Raw genomic sequence first — 10597 nt, forward strand, 5'->3', positions numbered from 1 at the left:
ATCGTCGTTTTTTTTTTGTTTTCATTAAATCATCTACTTATAACTTTTTTTGAGCAAATCTGGTATGTATAAATGTTCAGAGAAAAGATAGCCCTTGAAAAAACTAACCTTTTCTTATTTTATTCTTTGTTGTATTGAAAATTTAATTTTCGACGTATCTGCTCATTTTGTTACTCATAATCATAATGTCGCCTTAGACTGGTTGAACACGAACCTCAACGTTTTCCTATCCTGAGCTAATCTCCGCATTTCTCTAATCGTACAGCTAGAACAATAAACTATGTATGTAATAATCTAGGTCTACCTCTACCCCTTTTAACTCCTGTTTCTGCTTCCAATATGTCTCTAACTAGCCCTTGATGTCTGAAAAGGTGTCCTACAACCTATCCTATGAATACTGGCCACATTCATTAAAATAATGAAACAAGACTCTTCTGAACAAAGAAAACAACTTTCCATTTTGACAGCCTATGTTTAAATGTATCTGTTACCGGAAATGTATGTGTGGCGACAGAAGTCTCATTGTTTTTTTTGTGTAAATATTTTGTATATATATTTTTTTTAAATTTATTTCTTTTACAACGTTAAATATTCCTTCAACGTAGATTTCAACTTCTTATCTTTTGCCTGCCATTATTTCTTTTCTATCTCTATTCTATTGTCCCTAATCACCTTTACCTAGAAATCTAACTTCAACCGTTCCTGCATGCACCCCTTACTAATAGCTGGTTTTTCCCTTGATTACCTTACCTCAAATTCTATACTGTTCAACCTCTTCAATTCTACGTATTTCTGTAAACTCGTGTCTTCAACCCTTATTGTCAGTCTTTGTCTATCTTGAATGTTCTATCTCGTTTAACTAACATTTTGCTACTATAAATACTCTTAGCATCCCTATTGATTTAATTCATTTGCATTCTCTACATTCTGACAGTCTCGCCCAGCTCGTTTCTATTTTCAGTAAGTTCTCTTTTTGTGTTCTACATTGTTATTGTGTGTTTTATTTATTGTATTCTATTTTTTTCATCTTTTTGTTTTATTGTTTAATTTGTTGGTGCTACATAAATTTTGTTAATTGGTTATATAGTATTTTTTTTAATTTTTATTAATAATTATTTAAAAGACACTAAATATGAAATGTAGAAATTGTATGAAATTCTTATATTGTACTAGGAAATGTATAAAACTAATGCTTTCTGTGAATAAAATACACGGGCAAAACATTGAATAAACCCCAATCTTTCATAAATCTACCTAACCAAACAATGACGTCACCAATGCATATGAATTTATAGTATGTTGTAGAGGTGCATATTCTGATCACTTTGATATTTTGGACGCGGAAATGATAATGACTTGGTGGCCTATGACATAAAATAGGCAATAATACGACAGGCTGTTTGCAGATGTATATCCACTGATGACGTCATTGTTTAGTTACGTAGATTTATGACAGACTAGAGTTTATTTAACGTCCCTGCCCTACTGATATGTTAGAGTATTTTATTCACAGAAAGCATTAGTTTTATACATTTCCTAGTACAATATCAGAATTTCATACAATTTTTGAGAAATGTATACATTTCCCAGGATATGTGTCTATTAAAAAATTGATGAAGCAATATTTTATACACTTCGTAAATAGCCTCGAAATTATNCTAACCTAACCAAATAATAACGTCACCAATGCATATACATCAGGTCATCGCACTAGAACCGCGTAAACACAGATAACAGATTCTCAGTTTATTAACGTGTTTTATTCATTTTACTCACAGAAAGCATTAGTTTTATACATTTCCTAGTATAATATCGGAATTTCATGCAATTCCTAGGAAATGTATACATTTCCTAGGATGTGTATATTAAAAAATTCTTGAAACAATATTTTATACATTTCCTAAATAGCCTCGGAATTGTATATAATTCCTACATTTAACACATTTTCAGTAACATATCCATTGGAGAAAAAGAGGAGCCTTTTTAAGGTTACTCAAAAACGCACCCCAGAAAAAAGGGGCACTTTGTGGTTTTATCTTCTTTAGAGGCCAAACTAACATATTCAATCATAAAACCCCTTTAACGCAATTGCTCCATACTAAAATCTCTATTCAATAGCCTATTATTTGTTGATTACTATATTAATCATAAATCATTTGTTATTTCAAAAACCTCGTTCCTGTATTTTTCTTGTGAATAAGAATACATCAGTAGGTATGATTGTATATACTGTTACAATTTTTGTCGTTTGTTGTTGTTATATACACAGGGTGGCCCTAAAGTACGCAATGTGCTCATTGCGGCTAAACAGTGTTCTATCAAAAAATTTTTGAAACGAAAACTTGATCCTTATTTTAATGCAAAATCGTCTGTATTATTAACATTTGAGTATCGCCGCGATATTTTGTAATGTCCCATATTTTGGCATTCTGAACAACTTTTACTTATAACATTTTTAGATTGGAGCCATATTTAGCATGGCTGTCATTTAAAGGTAACCTTATTGTTTTTTTTTTGAACACTAGGAAATCAGTTTGTATCAGACAAACGATCTTATATTAAAATAGGAAACTTTTCGATTAAACTTACAGTTTGGTCGCAATGAGCATATTGCGTACTTTTTGTGTCATCCTGTATATCTCATTGCTAGTGAAATTACTATTAAAAATTGTCATCTGTCAGCAGCTCAGTCCTGATCAACAAGACACCATCTCGTTTCAGTTTATCACAAAATACAATCTATGTCAAATTACAACAAACAGCGGGGTAAACGCCAGCTTTAGTATGTTCCTACCTACAGTTGAATTCAAAAATTTTCAACAAGATCCGTAAGGATACCGACTTGTGGAACTGAATCCACGATGTAGCTAACTCTATGTATTAGGCACGTAACCAAACGGCCGATTTCCTTACCGACCTTGTAGAACATCTTTGAATTCCATTAAAGGTAGCAATATACTACAGATGGCGTATACCACGCCGTTTTGTAGTAATTCGTGGAACGTTGTCTTCAGGTAGCAGATAGAGAGGACCTGTTTTCTACATATCGAGACGAACCTTCGACTCGATTACAACAGCGACCAACCAGCCCAACAACCGTTAACTCTACAGCCGAACGACCAGCAACCTTCGAGTTGTAATATTTACTGCAGGTATTATACCTATTGCCCAGCTGTTTATTAGGTAAGTTTTCAGCCAATTTAAATTTCCATAACTAACCAAACAGTTCTTTGGGACGGAGTACGCAAAGTCTCTCTGAACTCCCCCAAATTTATATACTAACCTAACCCAACTTTCTCCTTTTCTTTCCTGCATACAATACGACCCACAGGAGTAGTTTTCGCTCTATTTCGTAAGCCATTCTAGAAATGGCTACCCCTAAGAGCCCCACTCTCTTGGAAGGACTTTCCCTTGCGGAAGCTGTAACTTTGGCGAGCGAGCTTCGGTCCAAAATAGCCATATTAAGGGAATTTATCCGTCAGCACCCCGACAACGCAACTTCATCTCCCATGTGCCACGACACACTATCTGACACTTCTTCTATCGCCCATAACTCCCAGACTCAGTCCCAATCAGAACCACCTTCTGTTACCGCTGATGGCGTCAAAAATCCCACGCTTTCAAACGGGATTACCAGCACCACCGAACACTCCACGACCACCCGGCCTACGTCCATCCCAGAAGAAAACCTCCCCGCAGACATTCTAGCCCTCCTTAAGAGGAAAAACAGAGCCCGCCGCCTGTGGCAAAGACACCGTGATCCCGCACATCGTGCCGAGATAAACGCCCTCCAGCGAGAACTTAGAGCTCGCCTCACAGTATTCCGCAGCGCCTGTTTCGACGAATGCATCGCCCAGGCAGAAATACCCCCGAAAAGCACTTGCCAATGATCCGCTCTCTCTGGAACAGAGCCCTCCACTTCTCTATGGTCTGGAAAGAAGCCACAGTCATTTTTGTCTCCCAAAAAAAAGGTCCCTTGGCAATCCCTCAAGTTACAGGCCCATCAATCAGTTCACTAAGCAAAGTAGTGGAATCCATCCTTCTAGAAATGCTTCTTGACCATGTAAAGTAAAACAATTTCTTTCCCAATTTCCAACACGGCTTCCATAGACACCACGGCACCGGCCAACAACTTCGTGTTGCTGAAGACATTTCGATAACCTTAACAATCGCCTTCACACGTCCACGCTTTTACTTGACAACCAATAAGGCTTTCGATTGAATCTGGCACGAAGGTCCCATTTCCAAAGTCGCCCTCGAAACCCCACACTTCCTTATCGGAGTTATTAGACCCTTTCTTTCTGACAGAACCATTCGTGTCCAAGGCTCCACGCTGTNCTCATTGCTAGTGAAATTACTATTAAAAATTGTCATCTGTCAGCAGCTCAGTCCTGATCAACAAGACACCATCTCGTTTCAGTTTATCACAAAATACAATCTATGTCAAATTACAACAAACAGCGGGGTAAACGCCAGCTTTAGTATGTTCCTACCTACAGTTGAATTCAAAAATTTTCAACAAGATCCGTAAGGATACCGACTTGTGGAACTGAATCCACGATGTAGCTAACTCTATGTATTAGGGTATTAGACACGTAACCAAACGGCCGATTTCCTTACAGACCTTGTAGAACATCTTTGAATTCCATTAAAGGTAGCAATATACTACAGATGGCGTATACCACGCCGTTTTGTAGTAATTCGTGGAACGTTGTCTTCAGGTAGCAGATAGAGAGGACCTGTTTTCTACATATCGAGACGAACCTTCGACTCGATTACAACAGCGACCAACCAGCCCAACAACCGTTAACTCTACAGCCGAACGACCAGCAACCTTCGAGTTGTAATATTTACTGCAGGTATTATACCTATTGCCCAGCTGTTTATTAGGTAAGTTTTCAGCCAATTTAAATTTTCATAACTAACCAAACAGTTCTTTGGGACGGAGTACGCAAAGTCCCTCTGAACTCCCCCAAATTATACACTAACCTAACCCTACCTTTTCCTTTTCTTTCTTACGTACAGTACGACCCACAGGAGTAATTTTAGCTCCATTTTGCAAGCCATTTTGGAAATGGCTACCCCCAAGAGCCCCGCTTTCTTGGAGGGACTCTCCTTTGCGGAAATTGTAACCTTGGCGAGCGAGATTCGGTCCAAAATCGCCATATTACGGGAATTTATCCGTCAGCACCCCGACAACGCATCTTCATCTCCCATGTGCCAAGACACAGTATCTGACACTTCTTCTATCGCCCATAACTCCCAGACTCAGTCCCAATCAGAACCACCTTCTGTTACCGCTGATGGCGTCAAAAATCCCACGCTTTCAAACGGGATTACCAGCACCACCGAACACTCCACGACCTCGCAGACTACGCCCACCCCAGACAGAATCCTCCCCGCGGACATTCTAGCCCTCCTTAAGAGGAAAAACAGAACCCGCCACCTGTGGCAAAGACACCGTGATCCCGCGCATAGGGCCGAGCTCAACGCCATCCAGCGAGAAATAAAAGCTCGCCTCAAAGTATTCCGCAGCGCCTGTTTCGACGAATGCATCGCCCACCGCTCTCTCTGAAACAGAGCCCCTCCCCACTTCCCTTTGGTCTGGAAAAAAGCCACAGTCATTTGTCTCCCCAAAAAAGGGAAGTCCCTCAGCAATGCGTCAAGATACAGGCCCAGTAGTCAGTTCACTGAGCAAAGTAGTGAAATCCATCCTTCTAGAAAGGCTTCTTGACCATGTAGAGCAAAACAATTTCCTTCCAGATTTCCAACACGGCTTCCGTTGACACCACGGCACCGGCAACAACTCCTTTCTCAACAAGCGCCTTCACACGTCCATGCTTCTGCTTGACAACCAACAGGCCTTCGATTGAGTCTTGCACGAAGGTCCCATTTCCAAACCCCACACTTCCTTATCGGAGTTACTAGACCCTTTCTTTCTGACAGAACCCGTCGTGTCCACGTTGGCTCTGCCTTATCCCCCAACAAATCCGTCACGGCCGACGCCCCCAAGGCTCCACGCTGTCGTCCATCTCTTCTGTGCAGACTTGCCGTCTCTCCCTTCAATTCTCACACCCCTAAACCAAACGACCGTTTCAGAAGACCCTGACACCTTCTCTTCTGAGCTGCTCATCACTTGCTCTACTATTTCAACAATTAGTTTCGCTCTTTAGCGCGAGTGCCCACCCAACTCATTCCTACCCCAAAAACTCTTCTCCCTACTCAATACTCTCTCCTTTCCCAACCTTCCCTGGGATATATAACCTTCGGGTTGATCTCCCTACTCGAGGAGGGGTTTTAGTCGGTAGGCGCTTCGGCGAATCCGACACTACCTCCCTTCAGGGGGTGTCTTTTGAAGATTTCCCCTCCTCGAGGATAAACTAAATAATAAAAAAAAAAAAACTATTCTACCGAAACTGTTCACGATGCGACGAGGTCCAATGAGATTAAAATCGTGATCGCATCTGATGGTAAACTCCTTTTCTATTCCTCTGTAGCATCATAAAAGCTTTTTCTAATAATTCTGTTTAATGTAACTCAAAAATTAAATACTTTTCACATAGCTAATTTTGCAGTATATTTCTGATTTTCCTTTAGCCAAACGATACACAATCCGTATATTGTGTTATTTCTGTGTTACAAAATCAAATTCACAACAGTTGACTTTCGCGCATATTTCAAAGTAAATCTCCGTACCTAAATGTAACAGATAGAAATAATTCTCAAACAGATGTAATATTAATTTTAAAAGTTATAAATCCTTTTTGGACATTGAAAAATTGAAAGCATAATTTTAACATGAAGAGGAGTTACACTCGTACAGCTAGCTAATCTGAACTAACAGGGGCGAGACACTTAATTTTTTTCTATCTTAAATTTAATGCATTAGTGAATTATTTTTCTGATTTAACTTTACCCACTACAAATAATCTCATATTGATGAGGAAAAATTGTTGCTGTTGTGTGGTGCCACTCCCTTGCCGGGAATCAAACAAGGGCCCCTGGTTTTACGCACCAGTACTCTAATACTAAGCTAGAAAGAGACAGCAACACCCTACCTAAGAGTATTGAGTTTGTACTCAAAGTATAGGTGGCAGCATCGTCGAACCAGTGTATAACCATTATTAGTAAATGAGACACTTTGAATTTTTGAAAGGATTAAAGCATTGGTGAATTAATTTTTTGAATGAACTTTACCAACTAGAAATAACCTAAAATTAATGAGGATTAACCGTAGCTTAGTCGTAGAGTACTGGTGCGTAAAACCAGGGGCCCGGGTTGAATTCGCGGCGAGGGAGTGACAACAACAATTTTTCTTCATTAATTTGAGGTTATCTGTAAGGGGAGAGGAAAGTTAATTTAAAAAATTAATTCACTAATGATTGGGGCGAGTTCTCACCCCGGACCCCGGCCATCAGTAGCACTGCACGTTTACATAAGTTAAGATACCACCGGTGATCATGCCCAATCATACTTATGGCGATCGCAGCGCCTCTCTATTTCCTCTAAATTTTTGGGACACACACTATCCTCGTTCTCCTGTACTCTGACCTCCATGGTCTATTTATTAAAAAAAGAGAGATAACAAAAGAAATACCGTAATTTAGTAACACTCTCACGAACAATTGATTCTAATGAACATAATTTTAGTCCAAGATACCGGAAATGAACCATCAAAATCGCTTTAGTAATTTAAGAAAAAAATGTAGACATACATGCAGGATCGAACCTTTTCTAGAGTTAAAATAAGCATTGCACTTCGACGCACTTTATTGACACGATGATTTTAGGCTCATATTCATGGAACAGATTTAAAATACTGGCGCAGTGTATTCTTTAACCTCAAACTTCCAAAAATAAAACTTCTTCCATTAGGATTTCCAAGCACCACATGTTCGTTAACGACTAAATCATTTACTAAAAATAATACAGACATGTTTATAGTACAACCTTTTTTTGGGATACCCGTGTGTAAATCTTTGGTGAATTATACAGGCAAAATTTATCTACTGAATATGGCATCTGATTTAAATAACATCACAATATTCTGTTCTGGTGCCAAGTTTATAAAAGATAACCAATTGGAAAATAGTCGGAAATCAACTACGTTTCTAATATCCACTTCTAAAGTAATAAAACCCAAAAATTCTTACGTATTTTAAAAATAGATTTGTCTCATCCAAGGGCTACTTTACAGGCATCAGTAGCGTAACATTTTTAGAGGGATTATGTTTTATTTTCCTAATGCATTCCAGATTTATAAGATTTAAGCTTTCGACGCTGCAGGGTTGACGACGCATGATTTAAATAAGCAAATAGTGGAAAATCTTCAACAAAATTATGATACTATTTTGTTAAATACACTCAATCAAATAAAAGCAATCTTTGGTTAACCATTAAGGGAAACATGACCTAACATAACCATAACATAACCTAGCCTAACCTAACCTATTTTAACCTAACCCATTCTAAAATATACTATAGAAATTGAATTTGAATGAAAACTTCTTTTACAAAATTTTCACGTTCTTGGAGCGCGCCAAATACTGAACTCCTGCCGACTTATCGATAAAAACACAGGAGAATCTCCGATTTTTGCAGGTGGCCATAAATCAATTTTGTATGTATACGAGGTCAAGACCAAGCCATAGCTTTGTCAAAGTCTATAGATACAAAATATATTTGTACTATACATTTAATTAATTTAAAAAAGTCAAACAAAAAAATCTGAAGCATGTTTTATTTTCTTTAACAAATGTCAAACTGTAACTGTTTGTTTTTGAATTATACTAACTTTTCGTACCTTTCAAAAACAACAAAGAAACTGCAGGTGCTTCATACAATTATTCTTATATATTTCGTCCTACGAAAATTAACATACTGTTCAGTTTTTTATTCTTGTCGATAGTATCAATACTACCCTCTTGTGCAATATCAACAGTTGCTTTTATCCTTAGTTTTACATCATTAATAGATATCACGTTTTTAACACACATGAACAAATGACTACAGTTCAACAACATTTATACCCTTATAATATATCTTTACGAACATTCATTGGTTATGAAAAGCAATCATGTAACCAATTCTAATAATCACCAAATAACTGGCAAAAGATGCCCTTTACCTAATATTTTCCTTATTTTCACTTCAACCTTCACAATCACTAAATACACCACATGTTACTTGTGTTTTAACATTTATTTATGTACAACTAGATTTTAAGGGTGAGCTATATTTTATTTTTTATTAAACCGTTTATTTCATAGTTTACCTTGTTTGTTTATTAGTAAGTAATTCATAAATATCTCGATTTTGTTATAATATAATGTTTATTATTGTGTTTTCAATTTATTTCAATCGTTCAAAAATCTTGTACCAGTTGAAATATATATGTCAATTAGCACACAAAGCAGTGGTCTTTTGAAAAAATCTAATTTTATAGACGTACGAAGAAATAAACTATATTTAACTTTTTACGATGGATTATACAATACTACACAATTCTGCACAATTGTAGCTTCTCTTCAACTTCAAACAAATGTGTAACTATAGATATCTTTTTAATTCTTAAAATATCAGCAGTTTTATTAACTTCATTCTTTTTGAGTAAAAGTGAATAGCGATGGAGTTACATCACACAGTTTAGGTCGGAAAATCAATAACACTATTATACTTTCTCTCACGAAACACGTTTTGAGAATAAGGAGCTTTTCTATTAGTTTTTGCGTCACTACGTTTTTATTTTATATAAGCTTTTTACCGGCATGTTTGTTCACCTCGATCAACTTTTACTGCAATATGCATTTACCTGTTACAGTAAAATGTTGAAATATTTTAAATAATGGTTGAAGTAACTATAGTACTTGATCGATTTAGAATGAGGTTATGGTCAGATGTGCGGGATTTGAAGGATTCAAATGAAAATGTTGAGATTGATTGATCAGAAGAAAAAAGGAAACTGTCTATGTGTAAAGTGTTGGAAATAGAAGGAGGCATTTCTATTGCTCCCTATAATTTTTTCAAAAATTGTTCTGGTGACACCACCAATACCTTATGCAACAAAAGAATACGAGCCAGAAGCCATTAAGGGCACTAACCCAACATGGTATAACTGCCTCGAGCTTTGAAATTCCTGTAACCTGCATACAATTACAGAACATCGGAAATAAAATTAACAAAGGTGATTGCCGTCGAAAAACCTGACCATTGAGACCAAATCGGTCTATTATTGTTTTCAAAAGAACATTCAGGAGATACTTGAATACCTTTGTGCATTTGAAATTATGGAATATTTTCTAATATAATAATTGGTGATCCTCGATAACGAACGTAGAGTAGTCAGTTAGTACAAATCTTTAATTAAACGCTTTAATACTTTCAGAATTTCAGAAATTTGGTTGCTCAGAGGAGATAACAGCGATAATCATGCTGTGGCTGTTTATAAACTAACTGAATGTTGGATAGTAAACAAACTGTAGAAAAAACTGTGCATATAGAACAGTAAGAGGCGAATATAAAGATAGGAGACGAAAAATTAGAAGTGGCTGATTTTAAGTATCTAGGAAGTGAGAACGGAAGAAGTAGTAGGGATATA

The sequence above is a fragment of the Agrilus planipennis genome, unplaced genomic scaffold (genome assembly GCF_000699045.2).
Source record: "Agrilus planipennis isolate EAB-ADULT unplaced genomic scaffold, Apla_2.0 scaffold70, whole genome shotgun sequence".
Classification (NCBI taxonomy): Eukaryota; Metazoa; Arthropoda; class Insecta; order Coleoptera; family Buprestidae; genus Agrilus; species Agrilus planipennis.